The sequence below is a fragment of the Etheostoma cragini genome, chromosome 6, assembly GCF_013103735.1.
Source record: "Etheostoma cragini isolate CJK2018 chromosome 6, CSU_Ecrag_1.0, whole genome shotgun sequence".
NCBI classification, from domain to species: domain Eukaryota; kingdom Metazoa; phylum Chordata; class Actinopteri; order Perciformes; family Percidae; genus Etheostoma; species Etheostoma cragini.
In genome coordinates this window covers 6,692,621-6,718,698 of record NC_048412.1, presented here as the reverse complement: position 1 = coordinate 6,718,698, position 26,078 = coordinate 6,692,621, and the positions used below count along the sequence as shown (strand labels likewise).

Below are 26,078 nucleotides of genomic sequence, written 5' to 3'. Positions count from 1 at the left end.
TATATATATATATATATATATCTCACTCTCTCTCTCTCTTTATCTCTCTCTGTGTTATTCAGTCTCTTGCTGTTTGGACAAACACTTTATCCGAGAGTCCAGCAGGCTAGACAATCGATGGCAAATGCCCATGGCTAAATCAAATTACTTCTGCTTGATTTGTAGCCGAAAAGAAAGAAAGGGGATGAGGAAAATATAAAACAGTGTTATTTCCAGGGTCAGTGGCTGTCTGAAGCATTTTTTGTTGTCTTTCTCAGTCTGGAAAGACAAACAGCTCTGAGTCAAACTTCAGCCGAGTAGAGATGATCCCTGCTGTGGGTGCTGTGGCGTCTGGCGGTTCACCGAGCTGATGAAGCAGTGGGTGTTAAATGCATTTTGGGCAGTTACAATATACTGTAGTTTCTCAAAGAAAACACAGCAATAATGGTAGGGTCTCAATGTGTAGTCAGCACTAACAAATTAAGGCGGGTGACAAATAAGGCCTGTAAACATTGAGAGGGGTTGGAATTAGTATTGTAATGCTGCACAAAGTAAATTTAGTATTTCGGAATATGTCCTGTCTTGCATTGTCAGACCTCTACAGCAATGCGTCAGAGCTGAAACATGGTCTGGCTGCACGGGTTAACATTCTTGGTGGTTTGTATTTCTGTATCCCTACACAATCGTCTTAGCGCATTGACGCAAAAAGTCTCCTTTACAAAATGTACAGTGTCCCAGTGACATGTGGGGAAAAAATGGGACGTGAACGCTGGTCTCTTGGGTGAAAGTCCTGTGGTGATAGACCCACCCACCACACCCAACCAACCTCCTTACGTGGATTTTAGTACATCCAGTATATTTCCATTTCCACAACAGACATGTCATACTTATGAAGATGTTCTTTTTTACACTAATTCACACCATATGTAAAGCCTTCCAAAAAGGGATATGCTTATTATACTGGACAGTATTTGAATATAAATGGGTTACAATGCTCAGAAAACAAAATAGCAGAGTATTACCTTTAAAAGCCCAAACAGCAGCACAATGGGTTATGGTGTGAAATGGTATGATATTCCCAATAAGATGTAAGTGGTGAAAAAAGGGGAAACATTTTCAAATTGACCAATGATCATTTTCTAACCATTTGGCTATTCATTTGCAAAATTAACTGGTGTATAGTAAAAACAAAGACTTCTGTAATTTCTTGACAAATTACAAATCAACGTTTCCTGAGCCAAACAATTCAATTTGTCACTTACAGGTTTTATAACTACTACTATAATACTACTAATAACTGTGTGACAGTGAGCCAGCATGAACAATACCAGGACCCTGGAACTGAAGCTGCTAAATGGATTCCAACCGTCATTCATTTGACCATTTTCACTTTTCCTACCGTGACATGCCAGCAGATTAGATTTATGATTATGCATGTTCAGCTGACCTGCTGTGCACCAATTAAAAAAGTTTTTAGGTTATGCCCGTGTAATTTACTAGAATGTACTACTTTCATCATATTTTCTTCATAATCCATGTCAAATTACATAGTTCTTCACAGGAAATATTTTGGTAATTGTTAGGACATTATTAGGAAAGCCCTGTGGGAACTGGTATGTGTTTTCAATCTTTCAACCTTTTTATTGATTCTTCATTCTTCTTTTTTAACCCTTTTTTGCATTTTTTGTCTTGTTATCATATTGGATCATCATTATTCTAGTCCATAGTCTGTCTGTGTGCCATCCTGTCCAGTCCTCTCCTTCCTTTCTTCACCCCTCACCCCTGCCTCCAGGGCCACTTTGACAATACATGATGCAGGTGTCAGGCTGCAGAGACTAAGCTATCCATTTCTCTGTCTAATGGAGTTAGGGCTGGCCTCTGTTGACCCTTAAACAGTTTGCGGTGGAGGAGGCGGCCACCGGCGGAGGCATTAGTGTGACATTCTCTCCTTGCCGCCGCCTGTTTGTTCTCTGCCAGCTGATTCCATTTCAGGGTGAAAAGTTGGATTTGACAAAGAAGGACCTTTAATGCAGCAGACTGATTGATTTGCGGAGAGATCTGGAAGTGAGTTTGTCTACACACGTCCTCTGGCAGAGCCGGGGTTTTCATCCTGGTTATGGCTTCGGGGCTCAGCCTTTAGCCCCCCCCACCCTCTCACTTTGTCTCCTCCTCTTTGATCTCTGGCTGCTTTATTTTCTCAGCCAGTTTCAGTTGAAACCAGTAAGGTAGTTTGGATTTGCTTCATCGTGCCTATGCTTGCATCATGAAAGAATACGTAGCGGTTGCGTCTGAAATAAAAGTTAGAATCTTGTCAGAATTTAAGGAAAGATCAAGCCGTCCTAAAGACCATTCCAAAAGTGTTAGACTATTTATCACTTCAAACCAGAGGAAGGGCACAGCATTGACCTCTTCCACAAAGGTCATGAGCAGCTTGAATCTTTTAGAGTCTGTGATGGAGTCAACAATATTGTTAGAAAAGCAAGGTTAACCGGATTTTTTAATATATTAAATGTGCATTTTGTGTTTCTTATGTTTTGTGTTTCAGTTTTGATCATTTAATTTTAGCATTGTATTCACCAGTATTGTTAGAAAATTGTGACATTATTACAATATTCCAAAAATTAAGACAGCCAAACAGGTTGTAAACAGACCAACAGTTCATCCAGATGTATCTACACCACTTGGAAAACTGAAATGTCAAATGAAATGAAAAACTTTTGTTTTGCTGAAGTGACTGACAAATTGACACACAATTTTGTTAAATAGATTACAGCAGATATCTTTATTAAGGGTTCTGGGACCCCTAGCGGGGCCTTCAAATTGTGTTCAAAATAATTTTTTTTAACATTTCTTGTTTCAAAAATCAAAAAATTAAAATAGGTCTGAAAATATACATTAATCTGAATACAAAATTTGAATAGCAAAGGTACATTGGCTTATTTGTGAAAAAGAAAGTTCCGACATTAAAGATAAGCGTACTATATGTAAGGTATGGTAGCCATACAGGAGTCACTGTGCCTTCTGGATGTATGTTAAACATTAAAACTTGATGCATAAATAATATCCATTTGTTTTTATCCACTCGGCCCAGTTTAATATGCAACTCAATTGTATACAAGATATGTAGTAGGGGGTCCATTTCTCCGGATCTCTTTTAGCTAAGCTCCCTGGCCTAACACAGTATGAAGACCCTTGGATAACAGGACTTGTTGGAAAGCTCCAAAAAAGGCCAAAAAAAGACTGAGTGGAATTCTTCTTCTTTTTTTTATTGGAAACTTTGTATTGATTTTAAATATTAGTACATGTTTCCAGTAAGGAGCATGAGAATATTCCTCACACAACTAGACATTTATTGTTCTTAAAATAAATGATATTGATATAAAATATCAGATAACTGTCATTTTCATATCACAACATTGATATTATGTTATCAATTATAACATATTATTAACGCTATTATGGCTGACTCTACTCTAGAATCTAGCCAGTACACTTCAACCTAACCCTGTCCCTCTGGAGGGGGCAGGGAAGGAGGAAAAGTCTCAGGAGGATGGAAACAAGATTCCCTCACCAAGCAACAAAGAGCTTAAAAATGACAAAGAAAAGAGCTGACATTCAGATTTCCTGTTTCTCTATTACCTGTGGATGGAGCTCAAGCGGAGTCAGTCCGTGGCTGAAGAATGTCCCGCTGCTAATTGTGTTTTTTCTGGACAGTTAAGGCTTTCTCCTTGCAGAGCTGCAGCACTTGCCTTCCTTGGCACCTGTATTTTCTCTACAATATCTCCCTCATTCGCCTCTTCCATTAATTACCATTACATTTTCTGTTAAAATGCCTTCCCTCCTCCAGTCTAATTATCATCAACCTGTTTCCTCTCTCTACATAATGGATGCCAGGAAACATTAAGAGCTCCTGTGCAAAAATCTGCGCTTGACCCGCAGCCCACGTGCTGAGATAATGTCTGTACGCTTACAGTAGAGGGAAAAAAAAACTCGGCGAGTGGGTGTGCTGTGGGAAAGGGGGGTTGGGGGTGGAAGACTGTGATCTTTTCCTTTGCCTTGTAAGTGCTGAGGGAATTGAGCGATAAAGTCTAACTCAAAAAGGCTTGGTGTATATAATCCAGACAGAACGAGAAAGGCGACGCAGAGACACTGAGAAGGAAAGGGATCAAGAGGCCAGGCAAGAAGGAAAAGCTGCTCTCATCATCCCTCTCTCTTACCATTCAGTGTCATTACTGCAATATGCCTGTCTACTTTTCCCTCTTCTTCCTCACAGCATCCAAAAACACTGTTCCAGTGCTCCGATAACTACTGCTGTGGGAGCTGGGTTCTTTCATATGGAGAGTAGGCACACGGAGAAAAGACAGCGAAAAGGAAGGCATTTACCAACTTCACATGAGAGAGAATGGGCTGCTTCACAGTGGATATTGAACGTCAAGGACTGTTCTTATGTGGGAGGGAAAACGTTTTTAAACAATTTACCAATAATTATTGAATAATGTGATTAATATTTGTCTCATTTAATTGATTATTTGTTCTATAAAATGTCAGTAAACTGTGAAAAATGGCCATAACAATATCCAAAAGCCCAAGTTGACAAATTCAAAATGAGTAACAGTTCAAAAGCTCTTCATATTCACTTCACTATTGTAGAAGACAAAAGAAAACTAGCAAACATTCAACTTTAATGAGCTAAAGTCCATAGAGTTATAATTGAACATTTGAGGTCTGGAAACAGTAAGAGCAAACAGATTCTATTCTTTTCAAGTTTTCACTTCAAACGAGCAACCCATTGGAAGCAGGTTATTATTTTTAATTGAAAGTGCTGCTGTCCAACTGGTCAACTCACAACTTTGTGCATTTCTGGCGGTTAATAATGTCCTTATCCACACCAGTCAGGCTTGAACCCAGGGTACAGTACAGTAACTGTTATAGCTGCTGTTGTGGCAGCTGAATATGTTACCTTACAGCTGGTTTAAATTCTGAGTTCAGACTGTTAAAGGTGTAATATGCACAGTAATGACAGCTTGTGTTTAAAATAGTTACTGCAGTACAAATTCAAAATACTGGCGAGAGTCAGCTCTGCGTCCTTTTGGGCTCTAAGCTGTCTCCTTCTTTCAAATACATCTCCAATATTTACCCAGGGTTAGTAACATTTCTGGTCACGCAACATGCCGTTTTTTATTTTTTTTGAGGGGAGGCAGAATCTATCTTTGTTGATCCCGTTTGTCTGTTTGCTTCCATGGCCGGCACACATATATATATATATACAAATATCAACCAGAACTGAAGAAATCACAAAGATTGGAGAGCCAGGTTAGAAAACTAATATGTAACTTGTTGTATTCCAGTGTAGTCCATAACATCCTAGTTAGCTGTTATTTAGGATGGGTAATGCTTTACACAATGGTCTTTATTTTATGTTCCTTGAACGCACCTGCCCTTAACCGTTTGATATGAAAGATTTAGAGCCTTGTCAGTAGGCTAAACATATGGCTTGTTCTAAAACACAGTCTTCATAATCCAAAGGCTTCATCCTGTTATTGTTATATTATAAATCCTCTCAGATTCCTTCCTTATCTTGGCATAATGATATGAGCTGGAGGCCTTGGATTCAGCAGGACGTCTTATTAGCATAGCACTGGCTGCAGGACATTTGCCTCACACTTGTTTAAAAGGTAATAAAGAATCATCTGAGAGAGCACATGCTGCGATCAGGCTGCCATCTGTTACCTGCTAACACTGCTCACCCTAACAATGAGGAAAATGCTGGAAACACTACAGAGCCACACCGACCTGTGTGTTCACATGTGAGCACTTGTTTTACAAATGACCTGTTTCTGTGGTCTTCTCGTCTTCCCCTCTCTCTAATATACTGTTTTTGTTGACTAATAGTGACTTTTAGACTGATATTAAGATTTATTTCAAAACATCACACCTGATAATGATCATTAAATGTACAATATTGAATTTTCTGCCGCTAAGGGGTCTCTCAATTGCAACAATGGATGAAAACACAGACTTTTGATTAAATTGGGCATTTGCACTGGATCCTGGGAGTTATCTTGTGTTAGATGGTCCGCTCAGCCTACAATACGAGTGCAATGTAGCCAGCCCGTAAGTTAAAATGAATTTTAAGAAACTTTTAAGGCAAGGAATGAGAAACGAAATGCCTATATTTGTGAAAACAGCTTTATCTCATTATCATTCTTTCGGGGGGGGGGGGGGGGGGGGGGTACCCCCCCAAACAACAGTAGGGGAAACACTAAAATGTGAAGAATTAATTAATACACAATGTTTAGGTTTTCAGGCTGATCGTCATTCCATTCCTCTTAGATTCCTCTTTAGTTTGTTGATGAAAGATCAAACTATTCTCTGGATATTTATTCATTGCTTCAGCAACATTGCATACAAAGAGCTTATCAGGAGCAGTTATGGATGGAATTTTGTTTTGCTTGGAGACAATCATGTCATAGTGGAAATACAATATTACAGTTATCATTTTCTTCAAGAGTACCAGTATTGCACTGAATATAATTTGTAAGTTATCATAATAATTAAAGGGAGAAGAGAAAGCCTGAATATTATTACAATGAGTCAACCTCTAGGGCTCTTACCAGACTTTGGCTCGTGTTCCAGTGTTGTCTGTTGTTGTTGATTTCTGAGGAAGCGTCCAATCAGTCAGGGAAAACCATAAGAGTGTGAGATGAACGAACATGAAAAGAATTGTTTCCGTTACGTTAATGACCACAACGTGTGTTTGTTCAGAAAAATCTATTCTGTCCACAACACAGGGAGAAGAAATTGGTTCCCCAGTGTTTGTTTCATTTGTAATCGACAAACCCCAAAAGACCATAGGAAAAATCGAAGCATGGCGGGGTTGGGGGAATAGTTACTTGGTGGGTAGTTTCCGATTTTGTTGCCGTTTGCACTGTCTTCATCCTTGGCGTGTCGTTTTGGTAGATCCAATTAAACTTGCTGCAGACATGAGAAATGAGCAAAAATTAAATCAATACTCTGTTGAGTGTAAATTCTACCCTGTTCTGGATGCACAAACACACACACACACAAACACAAGCGCACACACGCAACACACACACACAGAAACAGAGTAGTAAGGCTGTTAGTTAACAGGAGGGTGGTATCGGGGCAGTGAGGTGGTGAATATTGATGCCAGCAGTATTGATTGAAGACCTGTAGGGTTTGTCTTCTTTTATCCAGCGAGCCTTCTGCCTGTCCAGCAGACTTTATGGAGCATCCTGTCTATGCCTGGCTGCACATTATGAGAGGTGTGGAGGAGGCCCATTAAAAGAGCTGAAGAGACACACTTATATACACTGCACAGTTCAATCATGGCAAGACACTTCCTAACACTGATGTTACAGCATATAATGAGCCACAACTGGCTCACTCCTCATCATATATACCCTAGCTGTGACAGCTACTATATCAAGCTCTTTGTAACTACAAGTAACTACTACACAACCACACAGTAATACATCAGTAATAAAGCAGTCACCCAGAATCCATTAATATCTGCCATGCAAACAATAGATAACTGCTTCACTGTTCTTGTCTGGTGAAAGACTGGATTACAACATTATATGTGCTGAACACCAATGCTCCAAACAGAACGATACCTATTGATTTTGACTCTGTGCAAATATTGATTTCAAAACTGGTAAGCTACAAGTAACAAGCAACTAACGTGAGATATTAGGCATTGGAGAGTGCTTCTTGCTGCCTAAAGATACCATTGTTACACCATTGTATTTTGCACCATTTACACCTGTCATTTGAAAGTGTCTCGTATCAAGAATGTATCCGATTACATTTACACCTGCTGTTAATGTGTCTTTATTGTACACATTGAGATCCGACTGAGGTCTCATTTCATTGTAAACTTTTATTTAAAACTTGGGGCCCGTTGAGGGAGACCCTCATTTGTAATGGGGCTGAGTATGGTGATTGCTAGCCACAGCATACGTACGGACAGAAATGTTGAAGAGGGCCTGCTGTGTGAAAGCAGGGTTTGATGCATAGACTGTATAAGTGAAGCCAGTGGCTGGCAGCAGTAAAGGTCAGAAATCCTTCCCCTCCATGTTAGGGGATGGGACATGGGCCAAACTAAAAAGTCAAAGTACACGTCAAAAATTATTTTTCCAAAAGCTTCTGTCATTTTAAGTAGTTCGGATCCCACTGTTTGTTCAAGTGTTCATTCTTCTAATAAGTTTGTTTTTCTTAGTTATTTGATGACAGCCATTGACAGCTGTGGTATATGCGTGGGACTTTGATACCGCGGCTCCACCGCCTCTGGTTCCAAAATTACAAGGTGGCGAGATGACTTTTGTTCAGTGGGAGGAAGTGGAGCCTTTCGTCCATCTTTTTTTTACAGCCTGTGGTTTGAAATGCAGTTCAAGGAATGAAGTTTTGGAGGTGCACCAAATACAATGTATTTAACGAAAGTTTTCAATGTGGTCACAATGTCCATCGATGTTTAATGTGCATTTACACCTGTACTTTCATGTGGTCAAGCAGTATCAGATTGCAATTTGATCACCCAAAAGAAATTTTAACGCCAGATGTAAAACAGGGCCAGAGTGCCCTATAGTTTCTCCATTGATCCCAAAGCTTCTTCCAGCTCCCCGTTTTGAAATTCAACTGTGAACTGTTTTGGACTGTATGGATTTGGAGGGTATATTCATTTTAATTCAATTCAATATTAGTAGTATCAAATCATAACAAACGTTATATCAAAACACGACTAGAGTAGGTCTAGACCACGCTCTATAATTTACAAAGCCCTAAACATTTTACTTCAGACAGACCCAGTCTTGGTAGGCTGTGTCCGACGGGGCCGGTTGGGGGTGTGATGAACAGTGGTCATTAACAATGACAATTAAGCTAATGGAACAGTGACCACAAATGCTAGTTGTAGTAGTTGTCATGTCATAACAGGGTACTGCAGGGTATCACAGAGCGTAGCAGCGTGTAGCAGGGAGTGCAGCAGGACCACTGCGACAGCTGCAACCAAGACCTTGTTGCCATCCTAATCCAAGGAAATATGCTGGGTGAAAAGAAAACAGCATTTGAAGCACTAAAACACCACACTAAAGCCATATTCACACAGGATTAGTGTCATCTGGGGACCTCTAGTGATTTAGAAATTACCCCCGCCACATTTGAGTTCTGTGGGGCGCATGAGAAAGGCGTGCTTTTACTTGAATTTACTGACATATGTACCCCAGAGGTCACTACATGTAGGCGCACGGAGGACAGCAGGGGCAAGGCCACCGCACCACAGTTGGTTTGGAGCTCAGTATCTTCTGGGGTTCGGCCCGGTGGAGGTTACCAGAGGCGCATACCCGATCATACCCGCGGCACACATCTATGCCACCATCGGACAAAACCATGGGGAGCTCGTCGACTCGGGGACGGAGATCTTCAGTTGGACAGTGGTCCAGTCTAGGTTCAGTCTAGGTTGCACAGCTCCCTACTAACACATATCTGTCTTTGCAAGGGGGTTAAAATGGTGCACAGGAAACAAAAACCTTAAAAAAATTATATACAACCCTTACATACTACCCTGCCAAATCACAGACATGTTTATTAGCACAGGACTCATATTCTTATAGGACATTGGTATTCAGCTAAATATGTCCTAGTTCAGCTGCGGGTGAAATTTTACTTGACAAATTACAGACATTGGCGATTAGCACAGATCAGAGACAACATTCGTAATAATTAAAAATGACTAGAGGTCACAAGGTAATACTAATCCCGTGTGAATAGGGCTTTAGGTGCTTTCATCTATGCCATGCATTTTACTTACGTCCACACAACAATTTTCATTAAAAGACACAAAAAAATAAAGTGTTCCGGCTAAATGTTGCACACACCATAGTGGTCTCTTACTGTATTTTTCAGGATTTTAGAACTGCTCCATTGTGAAGTGTTGTTTGTGGCCCTGTGGGTTGGAAGCCTCTGGATGTTTGAAGCCTTATATAACACCACCATTCAGCATTAAGTGCCACTTATTCAGATTAGTGCAGCGCTCGGCTGAATCACCTGTTTTCACAACACCAGTACCCACTGAGTAGAGAGCATCTGGGCTTGCTTTGCCAAACAGGCTTTGCATTATCTACCCATTTGCGATTTAGATTGGCTGTGATCTTAATGGCCATAGCACACTTTTAGCATCAGTGTAGATATTTATGTGTGTTAGGAATGAAGTGTTTCTGTGTGCCATTTAAGTAAAGATAATGTGCATTCATCCAAATATTCACTTAAAAAAGGCTACAGACACCCCAAGTTGTAAAAAAACAACGTCTTCAAGAGAAAGACATTAAAATAATTTACTCTCTAAAATGAATTTCCTTACATACGTTTGAGATTTTACCCTGACATGATGCACCATTTTAATGCATTTCTTGCTTTAATTCATTGTTGCCTTAGAGGTTTTTTGGCTCTGGTGTCATTTTAATAACACCTCTGATGGTTGCCATGGTCAAACCATAAATCCACCCCGTAATCTAGGACCCCCTTATTTCTCCATTACCCCGGAGTGCAGATTTTATTTGCAGGCTTGCCTTGTTAGTGTTTAGTTTTCACGTATGAATTCCTTTGGCTGGTGAACAAGGAGGAAAATGGAATTGGTAATAAAATGGTTGAGCCTGTAATTACTTCCTAAATTATTATAAGTGCCTGATGTTGTTGATGGTGCTGCCTCCGTGTGCACCCTCAGGCTCTGGGCTGAGACCACCACAGCAAGGACGTCCTCCCCTCATGTTAAATACAAACAATGCATAACTGATCAAAGTATTGATCAGATGCAAACCTGATCCCTTAACACAAGCATTTAGTAATTAAGTAAAAAATTACTTTTGCTTACTAATGTTCTGTGGTAGGGCCAATGAGAGTAACGTGGATTACTTCTGGTTCCAACACTGCTTTGGGAGTTCACATCCACAAGCTGCCGTGTCCATTGTACTGTACAAGAATACCATTACAGGCAGTGGGCGAGGCTAGAAGGGGGGGGCAAGGTGGCACGGGTTGGTTTGAACTGATGATAGTCAATACTTTTATGCCGCACTATGCAATATTAGCAAAAATAACCAGTGTGTGTAAATCTGGATGTAGGAGTGCAATAGCAAAAACAAGCTTGTCTAACATTTGTTGCATTACACAGGATATTGTCTCCACACTGATTGTTTTAATGACTGAAATTGTTGTTAAAATGTATTTGGGTAATCTTGTTTTTCTTCTGTGAAAGATACACTAGATTTTGTTGTGTTCTGTGTATTTATAACTGGCCTTTGCTCTGTTGTGTTTGCGCAACTTATATCTGATTAACCGAACAGAGAAGAGACAAGCGTGCACAAGGCTAAAACCTCAGCGTTCCACAAACCCCCGCTGGTGAAAATCACTTAGACGAGCATGTTTTCCTGGATATTAAGTATTGAAGACAATTATATTCTTCATTCAACTTTCATTACTCCCCTCCTCCTGCCTCCCTCATGACCACATACTTTGTTTTCTTCCCCTTTCCTCTGTTGTGTTTTGTCAAAAAGGAAATGCACATGCTCGTTCCTCTGCTAAAGGGACTGTTTAACTCAACAAGAACAAAGCAGCAGTTCTGTCTGTGTTGTCATACAACTCTTATGTCGATTATTTTTACCTCCTCTATTTATAATCTTTCCTCTGTCCTACATATGTCTAAGACAACTCTCCTGGGAGTGCTGTCTGCACCTTGTGATTAGGTCAGAGAACACAGCACCAAAATGACTGAAAGCAACCCGTTTTGAATGTCATTAGCCCTCATCAGTTGGTATCAAAATGCTTTAGACAGGGCAAACTGCATGAACGGGGCGGTTGTGGCTCAGATGTCGAGTGGTTGCTTACCAATCAGAAGGGTGGTGGTTCAGATCCCAGACTCAATCCCAAGTGTCATTGGGAAAGACACCGAACCAAACTGAATTTCTCCCAAGGCTGCGCCATCGGAGTGTTGATGTAATCTTGTATGGCAGTCTCAGTGTGTGAATGGTGAATGGTTTCTACACTATGTAAAAGTGCTTTGAGTATTAGTTAAGACTAGAAAAGCGCTATACTAATACAGTCCTTGGACCAGCGAAAGGCACACGTTGTAAAACGGTCACACGTGGTTAAAGTTGTGAATTGAAACAAAAGTAATTGGTAGACCTACCAATGATCATGGTTTGGTCAGGATAAGTATGCTACGTAACTTAGGTAATATATATAGGTACGTGTATGTTAAGTATGTTATGTAAGATGATGAGTCAACATTGACTTTTAGTTTCACATGAGACACAAACTGCGGTCTCCCGGCTGAAAGTCCTATGTTTGTTTGACCTACCCACCCACCCTTCCCATCCTCCATATTTGACTTTGTGGTTTTTTAAACCAAAGCACCTGACTTCCTCCTTTGCTTCAGTCTTAATTACCATGGCCGCTAGAAGCCGTTGTCTAACAATGGCCAAATGAGCCAATTAGGATGTAGAGTACGGCCGTATCACCTCAAATCTATCCCTCCCATGACAACTGATAACAGCCATTTAATTAGCAGATAACTTCAGATAACTTTGTAATCCAAATAACAATATTTCTCATTCTTTCTGAATGTGGCTTTATGTGACTTTCACTGTTGATTTCAGTGGCCCCTCACTAGTCTATATCCTCAGTGTTCCACTTCTGGGATTACTCCGGTGCAACAGGAAATTACGGTGGATCCATGTCTTTTTTCACCGGTGGCCGTTTCCTGTGTTAGAATTTTAAACTTTGGTGGATTAATGAAGTAAAAGGCAGATGTGTTAAAACACTTGCTGTTGCAAAGGTCTAGGAGTTAGCGCCACAGGGAGGTCACATAGGTTTGATGAATGTTTAGCTCAGACGAAGAATCATTCATTTATAATAAGAGAATACGTTACAGATGCATCGTTGCATTTCAACTGTTGCATGCAGTAACTTGGCCTACTTTGCATGTACTGTGAGTCTAACTGGTTATCACTGTCACTGTGTCGTGAGCCAAAGCATTAGGAGATTATTGTAACTTAAATGAATATAGCGCATTTCGTGAAACCCATGGACGCTTTACACAAGTACGTGGAGGCAAAGGAAAAGAAAATAATTGGCCAAGAAAAACAAAAAGGAATAAAACGCGAGCGGGGACGTCATTTAATGTTGGCTACTGACGTACAATCACATTGTGTGACCTGATTTTAAAAATGCTAGCAATGACTGAGAATACCGTTGCTATCCACTTTAAGTTTTGTTACAGTTGTAACAAGTTACTGATTCAAAAATCCTTCATGTCTGGCAGATATGGGGTTTAGGGTCATTGTTCTAATGCTTCAAAATGGATGTGATGAGAAGCTACTAGAACCAAAACATTCTTTGTCAATGGCTTCCCAAACAAAACAATTCTCTGACCTGCTGCCACTGGTTCAAATTTGATTGAAAAATCACTTGGTCAGGGTAACAGAAATATTATTGGGTTAAAATACTGTAAATACTTAGTTTAGGCCATGGAACCTTCACTATAATGGTAAAAAAAGAGCTATTTTGGTAAAGACAAATAAAAAACATTAAATAAAACAGTAGAACATATTGATTTTTTTAGGAATTAGTACGAAAGAAGATTAGGGCCGCATGTGAAAAATGTATTAGAGTTGAATTCTGAGATTAAAGCCAGAATTCTGCCTTTTTTCTTAGAATTATGACTTTAAACTCAGAACTAAAATCCATTTTTCATATTTGGCCCTAATCCTCTTCCATACTCTTAGGTAAGTCTCAATTGACTTGTTGATTGAGTTTGTCTGCCCCCCCTAAAAGACATTTAGATGGGCACAATGCAGCGGCTCTGAATCTCACTCCAGAAACATCCGGACTGGGATCAGCCGGCTGTATCGGCCTCATTCATGGTTACTGTAGAAGCTGGTTCACTAGTTCACATACAGCATTACGTGTGTATGTGTGTTTGTGTGTGTGTGTGTGTGTGTGTGTGTGTATATATGTGTGTGTGTGTGTGTGTGTGTGTGTGTGTGTGTGTGTGTGTGTGTGTGTGTGTGTGTGTGTGTGTGTGTGTGTGTGTGTGTGTGTCTGTTTTTGGCTCCTAAGATACCTGCAGGGGAGGAAAGCCACTGAAATGTGTTGGAAGCTGTGTCTACAGTGTGAGTGGATCGTACAGGGGGGTGACTGGCTGCTGGCAGCTTCCTTTGTGTGGCATCTTTTTAGCTGCTGGCCCTGTCCCTTTGCTCTGTATCTCTCCATATCCCCCCACCTTTTCTTCCCCCACGGCTTGGCTGGCTCGGATTATGCTACCTGTGGATTTTGATGCCACATTTTCCTCACACTCAGCCGTTTGAGGCGTCAACATCTCAGAGAAAGTGTGAAATATTCCCACTGCATTCCCACCTCTAGCAATATACGTTTACACCCCGCTCACAGCTTGGCACACGCTCTTTTTGGGAAAGGTGTGTGCGTCCAAAAGAAGTGTTAATTTGGCTTTTAAGAAAGAGAGTGTGTGTCTGCTGCATGTGTGTGTGTGTGTATGTGAGTGGGGGCGGTTGGAGTTGAGTGTGTGATGAGTATTTTACAGAAAACAAGATAAACTTAATTTGATTGTCTTTTATAGCCTGTAGGATGTTTCCCAAATCAACCGGAATATAGAATGCCAACACAAAGAAAGCAAAAGTTGAGGGATTGATTAATAGAATAGTGAGACTCAAAAGCAAGACTTGTCTAAAGCCTCTAAAAAGTGTGAGCGAAAAACGTGCTCTGGTTTATTAGCCTCGGGAAAGAACTTCTTTTGGTGGAACATGTGTACATTTAAAAGTTGTTTTAGACATACAACAGAAAACTCTGATTGGACGGAGAGTCCAGCTAGCTGTCTGGATTCACCCTGCAGAGATCTGAGGAGCTCTTCATAAATCCACTGGAGTTTAAAATTCTAACACGGGAAAAGGCCCCTGGAAAGTACGACAAGCTTTAAAAAAAAAGAAATTCACATAACGTGCAAACGGCGAAAATACAATGGCCTGTTGTTTAGAATGCCAACATGATGAAAGTGGAAGGTAACGGACACCCGGCAGAATTTCCAGAGCCACCGGAGCAACCCGGGAGGGGAACGTCGTGGATAAAGACTAGTATATTATATCTGCTATATCTACTATGCTATGTGTGTGCGTGTGTGTGTGTGTATGTGTGTGTGTGTGTGTGTGTTACTGCCAAGTGAGATAATTAAGTTTTAATTCTTCAAAATAAATTTGGCAATGATGAATAAATGTGCCAATGCACCTCTAAAACACTGAGATTTTAATACGTATGAATTTCAAGGGACAGGGTTAGTGTCCTTATAGGTCCCCCTCAAAAATCCTTCCATAAATCCAATGGTTTTAATGCATGCCGTTTTACAGGCTTTTCCACCTGTCTTGGTGAGTGAGTACTACAATATGATTTGACATGAATACGAGTAATAACTATATCAACCACCACCATCATCATTACCAGAAATAAACTGCAAAAATCCAAACATGTGCAACGTAAAGCCAAAAGCACACAAACACACACACACACACACACACACACACACACACACACACACATATTCCCTGGTTTAGTAACATCTGGCTCTGTATCCCAGGTGACTGAGGACTAAGTTACCTCAAACTGTTAACAATTTCCTTAAAAATTAATTTTACTGTTTAAAATAAATGAGCTACAGTATGCATAAAATGGCAAATAACTACCTGCTTTTAAAAGCCTTCAAGAATATGTATATAATGTTTCTGTTGCCACTTACAGTATTTCCCTTCCTTCTTGGATACGCAGTCAGGAGCCATCGTTTCAACATAAAGCCGACAGAAACATTTTTAATGCTTTGCCTTAGCATAAAAAAGTATTAACTTTTTTGATTGCTGATAACCTTTTCATTTCAAATGGTCTTTTCTTAGGTGATTGTATGCCTTTTGTGTGCTTTTACATGGGAGCCTGACTGTGCGTGTGTGTGAGTGTCTTTCCGTTTTAAAGGTGCCTGCAGGCAGGAAGCTGTGTAGGACAGCTCTTCCCTCCCCGTAGCTGTGATTGTCAGGGTTAGTTATAATGCTCCCGTGGCTTTAAGGACAGCGTGGTCTTGCAGTGGATGGGATGAAAAGATAGAGGTAACTCTTCCACCCATCTGAGAGGATTTTCCCTTCATCATGATCTTTCCAAATGAAACCATTATCTCAACATTTCTGCCCCAGGCGCTCTCACTCAGACTATTTTACTCTTTCTTTCTTTCTTTTGCACACACACATTCACACCGTGTAATCTATGCTCCCCTGAACTTTTCCCTCTCTTCGGAGCGGTATTTTAGAAATGTGAAGGGGAGATGAAAGATGGAAGGTGACAGAGGCAGGGAGCGGCTGGATGGTGGCAATGGAGAAGGGGGAGTAAAGGAGTGGAGGTGTCAGGGGAGGAGGAACCAGCATGGAGGGAAGTGTCAGAGATGGAAGAGACAGTGGTAGTGTTGTGTGTGTGTGTGTGTGTGTGTGTGTGTGACTGGAGGTGACTCCTAATTCATCCAGGGAAAACTGAGATTTGGTTTGCTTGTCATAACAGATGCCTCAGCCTGCCCAGAGGGAAAGTTGTTCTCCACCTGCCGTGATTCAGTTTGAAATGTCTCTTAATGTATTAGTCGGCTATAATGGATCCCATGGCTCATACCTGCAGACATGGCCTGCCTTTTATCTCCAGAAACACACACATACACACACACACACACACACCACAGCCCCCCCCCCCCCCCAACGCCCAAAGGAGGGGAGGGGGATATAAAAGGAGGAAAAGAAACAACAGAGTGAATGAGAGAGCACAGTGATCATGGTGGTAACGGTGAATAATGGCGTGGTGGCAGGACTAAAACAAATCACCTGTAGATGATTCTATTATGTGCAGCCACAGAGGAGCTGTTCACCACCGCCTGCTGCTGGGAAGCTTACTGAGAAGCTGTTCACTCAGGAATCAACCAATGAAATGAGAATTCAATTATGTTTATCATTGTGTGGTTAGTCAGTCAGCTGCTGAAATCCCCAGAAATCAATTTCTGTCTGAATATTTCCACAGGGGTGTGCAATTATTCATATGAACTCACAAAATCAGTTTAAGTACAGTGCTGCTCATTTGTTAGGAACCCATGCTAAAGTTGACTAAAAAATGAATAATAATGTCGTCGTTTGGAAATCGATCTTAATGCCTATTTAAAAATATAGAATAAAATCCAACCATTAAGGACACCAACTTTCCTTGTGAATGAATAATGTATTGTAAATAAATAAATGTTCTTCCTTAAAATACAGGGGCTTACGTTTACACACCCCTATGTTAAATATTCATAGAGGCAGGAAGATTTTATTTTTAAAGGCCAGTTATTTCATGGATCCAGGAAACTATGCATCCTGATAAAGTTCCCTTGGCCTTTGAAATCATCACATACCCTTCACCATACCTAGAGATTGGCATGGGAAGCTTTCCATAAAATAATCTCTCAATACAAATCAAACAGCTATTAGGCTAACTGAAATAAACCATGCCAATTCCAAAGGCCAAGGGAACTTTATCAGGATGCATATTATCCTGGATCCATGAAATAACTGGCCTTTAAAAATAAAACTGAGCATGCCTCTATGGGCATTTAACATGGGGGTGTGTATATTTATACCCCCTGTATTTTAAGTAATAACATGTATTTTTGTATTTAGAGAGCTGTGTCCGGGTTCTCTGCAGTGAGTCAGACTCGTTTCAGGTGAGGGTTAGCCTGTGCCAGGACTGCGCTTTGACACCAATCCCGTAATATTTATGGACAGAATATCAAAGCATAGTCAGCACCGAGACCTGCTTGAAGAGGTGGTATCGGTACGCTTTCAATCGAACTGTGGAGCGGTTTGTTCGTGGTAAGAACGTGATCCGTACTGGAACCGCACCAACTATACATACTCCATCAGTCTGAGCTAATGTCTCCTGTAGTCAGGTGTGTTTAGCTGTCTGTGATGCTCGCCGTCCATCACTTGTATCTCCGTGGTCAAACCAGCTGCCGCTAAAGTTGGAGACAGACGCCGGCAGAGCAGAGCGAAGTCTCGGTGACCAGAGCAAACAATGTCTGATCATTTTAATGTCATTAGCTGGTTTGGCCTTGGAGAGGCAAGAAATATGCACTAGTCCAGAACACAGGACCTTCTTCCTGTATTTATTTTCTTGCTCCCGCCCCCAGAACCATCCGACCAATAACAGGATTAGATGTTTTTGTGTGATTTGAAATGTTGCATTTCTATACACTTGGATTTTTCTAGGTGTGAAACCAAACAGAACCAAACCAACCGAGGGCAAATCGCTCCAAGTTCACAAACTTCCCAACTGATTTGGACCAAAGCAAACGGACTACAGGTGTGAAAACGCCCTGAGTGTACATACCATGTACCCTGCCTTTTACTTCCATATACCACAATGTAGTCTATATCCATGGCATTCCACTTCCAGGATTGCTCCATTGTTGCAGGCGGATTTCTGAGGACTTTGTTTAACTGCTCCTCAGATCTCTGCAGGGTAAATCCAGACAGCTAGCTAGACTATCTGTCCAATCAGAGTTTTCTGTTGCACGACTAAAACAACTTTTAAACATACATGTGTTCCACCAAAACAAGTTTCTTCCCGAGGTTATTTGGCAGCAAGCAACGCAGGTTTTTCTCCGGTGCTTAGCACCAACCAAGATGATTGTGATTGGTTTAAAGAAATGACAATAAACCAGAGCCCAGTTATCTCCGATCCCAGAATACTGTGTGGAGTAGACAGACCCTCCTCCAGCGTGCTTTGGAGAAGGGTCTAGCAAAGTGAGACTAACCACAATGCAACATGGTGTTTGACCAACTGCCACTTTGCTTGTTTGAAGGCTGTGATGTCTCTCTCTCTCATTTGTGGGCCAAATTCTCTGGGCGGGCAAAGCAGAGAAAGAGAAGGTAACCTTGCTCCTTATGACCTCATAAAGAGCAAGATTCCAGATTGGCCCATCTGAGCTTTCATTTTTTCAAAGGCAGAGCGGAATTCCCAGGGCTCGGTTTATACCTATCACCATTTCTAACCACTGGGGGACCAAGTGAAATTTTCATGCCATGGGACCTTCAATAAAACACTTTATAGGGAATAGTGAGTGAATGATTGAGGGAACAGCTTCTAACTCAGCTCATGATTGTTTACTAACCATAAACAAGTAGTTATTTCCCTCCTGTTGATATTAGAATTGTGCTGTTTTTGTGCATAATGCCCAACCTTAGCAGTAGCAGATCAGACAATGGTAACATGAAGCCATTTTTAAAGGTCATGTGTTTTGGAAAGCACAGACAAACAATGTTGTTGTGCTAATAGGGGCGACAGATTGTGACACTTGTGCTGCAATGAAAGGACGAAGAATCCACTGGATATGACAAATGTGTTTATCCTCTCAGGAGAGAAACCACAGGAAGCAAGGTGGCTGCAGAGCCACTAGTACACAGGTTAAACTGTTATAATAGCAACGTACATCTTTTAAATTATTAAGACTATGCTTGGACTTTGATCGATCCACAGGTTACATTGTAGGGTTGCGATAAGCGAAGGGTTAACACTCATCCCAACTTGGTTCAGTGTGACAGATCAAATGGAACAAGTTCATTACAGAGACGAGGCGGTTTGTTCCGCTGCATCCATCATCCATCCATCAGACGTTAGATTTAGTCTCCCAGATTCCCAGAGAACCTGTTGGGACCTGGGAGGCAAAGCAATCAGTCCACAGGCCGCCCCCCCCCACCCCAGCTCGATGAAGCCGACCCGGCTGTGACCTTGCGGCTGCAGCGTGATTTTATTACGGGGGCAGTTGAGACAATGGAGGCGAGGAGTCTTAGAAGCACAGAGAGCTGCATGCTAAATGGGAAGTGCACTGAAACATGATGATTACACTGTGTTGACACTTAGGGAAGACGTGTAGGGGCGAACACAAAATGTGCTCATGGCAGACACACAGAGGATCACAGTCTGGGTTCAGAAAGAATGTCCAATCAGTGATAAAATCCCCAGTTCAATAAACACATCTGTCTCGTCAATTACTTATTGAGAAGGACACTGCTCTCCACCTTTCATCCTCATTGCACTGCATAAAGCCGTTCAGACATCTCAGACATTCCTAGCGGGATCTTTTCTCGACTTGTTTGGCTTTCAGACATAGGTTACTGTTACGCAAATGTCCTGCAGTGGCTCTTGTGACACGACAGAATGTTTTTAGCATTCCGTAGCTCTTTGTCGTTGTTATACATTATGGAAATAACTGCAATGCTTGCACAATATTTGGTACCTGGCGTGAGTGTGTCATTGCTGGAGAACAGCAGTAAGAATGAAGAGTAGTCTCAGTTGTCAGGCCCCATGAGTAAACAACCTTTTATCTATTTTTGTGTCAAATTTTAATGTAAAACTTACACTCTGTGGAGTTTGTATTTGTTTTTTACTACTTATTTGTTTTTTAGTCAAAGTAGTATTCATGAGCCAGAGGAACAACATTTTGTTCATATGTGTGTTAAGTTGAATGACAATATCTATTGTTGTATGGGATATCTATCTATCTATCTATCTATCTATCTATCTATCTATCTATCTATCTATCTATCTATCTATCTATCTAGGGATTTTAAAGTGATCATATTAATCCCCAAATCCACCCCAAAGAGACTTACCATCTCCAAAAGAAAACACTGTTAACCAACTGCTCCAAACAGCTCTGTTGTAGTCCAGTTTTTGCTTCTGTGATGAACGTGCATCACTTTGCAACGCGATATAATGCTCGCCTAGCTTCTAGCGTGGCACGCCGTCAAACTCAGCTTCAAACTGGCTGGTAGTCCTTACCTAGCTACTGCGCATGTGTGACTCCCAACAAAGATGGAACAGAAGTGAGATGCAGAGAGCTCAACACACAGGGTGAAAAGAGGAGCTGCAGCATTGTGCAGTATAACAAAATATAGTGTCTTTTTCTTTTTAAACGAAACCATGTAAACCTATTCTGGTACAACCTCTAAATGCAAGTATGAAGCTGAAAATGAGCATAATATGAGTTCTTTAAAACTTGTATAAATAATGACGGCTTAACCATCATGAAAGCGAGGGATGCTTTCTTCCCCTACTTAGCCAAAGCATTCTCATGAACATGATATAAATAATATATTGTGAATAAATATTGTACAAAAATGTATGCATACCAAAACTTGTGATAGCCTATGAAATAAGGAGACCCCCCCGGTCACGTGACGCGGGGGGGTCACGTGACGCCGGCTGGCTACGAGCTCCGTGACACTGAGCGACAGTTGCTACTAGATGTTGCCACTACAGACCATAGCGCCACGGCTACATTCCTCTGTCCCAGCTCGGTAGTATCAGCGGCAGTTAGTAGATGTGTTTAGTCTGAAAATGGGCGACTTTAAGAAAGGGCTAGAGCACCGCAAGCTGCTCATTTCGGCTTAAATTGCGTTTAAATTTAGTTACCAAAGTTTGGTAAAAACATTCCCAAGGGACAGGCATTTCTTGGGTGAAACTCTTTAGTTTCCCCTGGGCAAAGTCCACTCCCTGGCGTGAAAGTCCTTGTGCCCACCCATCCTCGCCGTCCAGCCGCGTTCTCATACATAGGCCGTCAATGTGGTGCCTGTATGAAGGTAAATATGGTGCAAAAGGTAGAATACCATGTGAGAACTTGCAGAACACAAAATCTGAACTTGTGTGTGTTAAAATTTGCACTTGTAAAAATTAAAATGTACACTTGCAAAAATACTCGCAAACATGTGATCTGAATTTGAAGTCACACAAAGAAAAAAAACAAGAGCAATTGTAAGTAATATCTGAACTTGTAAATTGAAATTTACACTTGTAGAAAATATTCACAGATTTGTGGATTGATATTTGCATGAACACAATGACAGCTGAAAGTGTGTAGTGCAACATTTACTTGTGTATTTCTTTTTCTAAGGGTTCATTTTCCATCACAACCACGAGTCAGTGATTACAACTTCTCGAATCTATCTCTGCAATGTGCTGTCTCGCATCACACAGCGGGGAATCTGTGTGCATCGACTTCTGAATTTTACTCTCGTGTTTTTTTTTTCTTTGTGTGACTTGCAAGTGCAAATTTTATCATACAAGTTCCGATTTTTTTGTTTTGCATGTTCTCACATGCCTACACGCTACCACCTATTGCACCATATTTAACTTCATATGCATTCAGCAAAAAGAAAACGTGGAATGCTTAGGAATTACTTCACTTTCCGTAGCTTTTTGAGCGAATGGTTCATGGGAACAGGCTGTCTAAGCGCAACCCACAAACATTTTTGTTAATCAGTTTAATCATTGAAAAAAAAAAACATAGTGTCATGTTTCCATTTTTATACAATCTGACCGAGCCTGACAGTTTGTCAGTCAGCCAGTTTGCTAGCAGCAGTGCCAACGTACAGCATCACAGAGCTGCTTGTAGGGCTGTAAACTCTTGGTCTTGTTTCCACACACACACACAAGAAAACACAATGTTATAGACTGACATGAAAAGAATGGCAACATCTACACTAAATATCTCTTTGAGTATAAACCTTGCAGCCTGTAGCATTTATGTTAATTTGGCGGCATTCTGACCTAATAATATTGCCATGATGTCCTTGTCATAGAGTTATGTACATGTACATAACATGTAAAATTGCCAAAACATTTACATAATAAAGCATATGTCTAAACATCTTAGTCCACACAAACCCCCTCCTATTACCTCTGCTTGCAGTGTGACCCTGACAGCAGCTCTATACACCAACGATGCAGCTGTGAGGAGATTTTTTCTTTTAAAAGCCAGGCGTCGCATCTTCTGTGTTATCAGTGCGCCGCGCCGGGCTCTCCCCCCCTTCTGAATTATCTTTTTCTTGATATTATAATTCAGTGCACACTTGACAGCACTGTTTTTCTCCCTCAGAAAATCTCATTTCTGTAAATTTGATTTGCTTCTCTTTTTGTTTTCTCATTATCTTCAAAACACGTTGTGTACCTCTCCACCCATTCCAAACCCTCTACAATTTCACAGAGGCAGCAGCGAATGAAAAGTCACGCGACATATCTTCATATTAAAGTGTCAATGTTCAATTTTCCTCCTTCCTACTTTTCCAAAAAAAAATTCTAATAATAAATAGGTCTTGGCCGCAATTCTCTGGAAAATGAATTGAGAACATGATGATAAATGTGCGTAGAATAATTCCCTGGATGATAAAAGGAGGGGACTTTCTTTTTTAGTGGTGTACAGAGAGCTGACTTCTCCCAGTTTCTTCTTCCATGTACAATATTTTTCTTCCAGCCCAGCCATTGGACAATTGGAGACATTCAGAGATTTACAGCATTTATATGGGGATGAAAGAGTTCACTTTTCCATTTCTCTGCTTCTAAATCATCAACAAAATATGCGGTGATACAGAATAATCTCAACACGCTGGGTTCTTCCTTTTTTTCAGGGCTACATCAAAGGCAAACCTTTATTTCTTTGTGATGAGCAGTGCTGTTTGTAATCTTTAGCTGCTCTATATAATATTATATAATTAACTTTTTCCAAATGGCTACATGAAAGGGGTCCTTCATAGGAATGAACCAGCACAGATTGATTACAAACTCTTTTTGCCTCATTGTTTAGTTTTATGGACCACAAACGTCACTGCTCAGGTTCAGCGCTTGCATCAGCCTGGTTTCCAGTGTAAACTGTGCTCTACTTGCTCCGAACCAAACAGCACACGGACACAGTTTAAGATTTGGACACATAGTCTAGCTAGCTGTCTGGATTTAACCTGCAGAGATCTCAGGAGCAGTTAACCATAGTCCTCAGAAATCCATCAGAGTTTTAAATTCCAAAACGAAGAAAAAGGAAGGTAACAGATATGCGGCCGAAAAGACTGAAACCCAACGGAAACGGAGCAATCCCAAAAATAGAACATTGTGGATATAGACTATGTGGCTGGTCCAATATTAACTTGGATGACTATGGGCCTAAATAATTGGTCTTAAACTATGTTCACGTTCACTTATCCCATTGCAAGCCATGCACTCAGGATAGAACAGAATACCAAACAATAGAATAGAATGCCTTTATTGTCATTATACACAAGTGCAGTACCTGTGCAACGGGATTGAAGGATCTGCTGCTAGTCTCCTAAAGAGGCGTGGCCGTGGCGGAGCCCACATGACACAGACACAGGAAACTACTCTGAGTTGGGGCATGTCGGTTCCAAACCATCCCTGGTTTATTTAAAAGGATGGAACCTACAGCCGTGCTCATGTTTTCTTCCACTGTGTTTTCGGGTAGGACTGTGTTCAACAGCTCATTGACAGTTTCTGTAAACACCAAGTCTTTGTTGGCCATGAAAAGGGAATATTGGCACAAACAATTGGCTACTGGCAGCTTTAATTCTAAATCTGTTGGTCAAGCCATCGGCAGTACAGCAGATAAAATGGTGACCTGAGGAATCTCTATTCAGGGCTTGAAAGATCCGCTATTGATCCTTTTACGGGTGCAAGACTTTATAGACAGCTCGGCATTGGAGCCTTCAAGAGCTGTATATCTTAATGAATCTGAATCACGGACAAGGTTGTGTTTGTGTACCTGGTCGATCATAGGCTGATGTTTCCTCCTTTGCAAATCGATGAGTCTGTCGAGACGTCTTCATATCTAATCACAGCTGGGCTGATCCCTTAAACGCTAAGGGATTACTTCACAATGGAAGGGTAAGGGGGCATCATGCCGGTGCACCAAGGGAAAATGGCCTCAGGAGGAATGAGCCCCTGACCCCTCGTCTCCCATCAGTTTTCCCCTTTTACGCCAGATAATATCACACACTCGCCTGAGCACTGAAAATCAATGTGCCTCAGCTTAGTTCAAAACCGAAGCTACTCATTAAAAAAGAGAGGGAGCAAACAAGTTGTTAGAGTAGTGGTCCAGCCCGGCGAGTTAAGCTGCGGGGATTGTTATCACTGTTAAGCAAATAGATCCACAGAGGGAGAGATAGAGATAGAAAGGAGAGAAATAATAAGATTAACTCCCTGTGCTATTAGCAAACTGTATCTTATTGTAGACCGCAGGGGGGTGCCTGCCCCTCCGGAGCGACTGAATGCCCACCTCAGCACACAGGGAATTAGCTAACGTGATACGGAGGAGGTTGAATTGTAAAGCAGAATAAAGATGTGTTCTCTGACAGTCCTCTAAAAACCTTGATCATAGTGAGGCTGCATGTTATTGCCTCCCATGTTTGAGGAATGGAACGTGATGCACTGGAAGTATAGAATAAGCATTCCCTGGGGTTAAATTGAATAAGCATTCTGTTTGACATGGGAATCTTCTGGGCCAACATTAACCCTGATCCAAGGCTGCATGGGCACAGTAGTGCTGCTACCAGCGGCAGCCCTGAGTGCTAATTGTGAAGAACAGTGCCAACAATGTGTACTGTCAACAACGTTACCATACCTTAAGTCAATGGTCAGTTTCTATGGTCAGTTGATTGTAGGGCTGACGTTTCTGGGTTGGTTGATCGATTGCTTGGTTAATATGCTTCTGTACAACCTACTTTGTCATTGGACAGACAATCGCTGGTGTTACTTTTCACACAGCTGACAATGCAAGGCACACATATATCACGCGCACCGCGATTCCGCAGTAGTAGAAATGTTGGGTGCCTGAACCATATTAGTCGACATGGACTGTTTTTATTATACACCCATGGTCGGCACAAGGTAGAGTACTTGCCTTGGATAAATGGTAGGCTGAAGCATGTAAGTAGGGAAGAGAGATGTACTGTATACATTCCAGCAGTATTCATTTCTTCTCTGTTGTTGTTTTTTTCACAGTACATGTAGGAGGAGATGTTTGGTCTTTGTGGTAATTGTATTGCCCCTCCTCCACTGTGAATATAAAGCTGGGTAAAAAGTGACAATGAGCATTCTTCCAGCGCTCCACGGAAAAGAAGAAGAGACATTTTTATACTCTGATAATTTACATATTACACACAGGAACAATACATGCACTTATG

The 26,078-nt window shown here is 41.2% G+C and overlaps 1 protein-coding gene and 1 long non-coding RNA gene across 4 annotated transcripts in view; both read left to right on the top strand.

Annotated features, from left to right (window-relative positions):
* grik2 (glutamate receptor, ionotropic, kainate 2) overlaps positions 1 to 26,078 on the top strand; it is a 254,762-nt gene that overhangs the window by 34,659 nt on the left and 194,025 nt on the right. The window lies entirely within an intron of this gene.
* LOC117945765 lies at positions 6,984 to 24,287 on the top strand. The gene is made up of 3 exons (XR_004656890.1): positions 6,984 to 6,995; positions 16,338 to 16,339; positions 24,192 to 24,287. It is a non-coding gene; the product is annotated as an uncharacterized LOC117945765 (long non-coding RNA).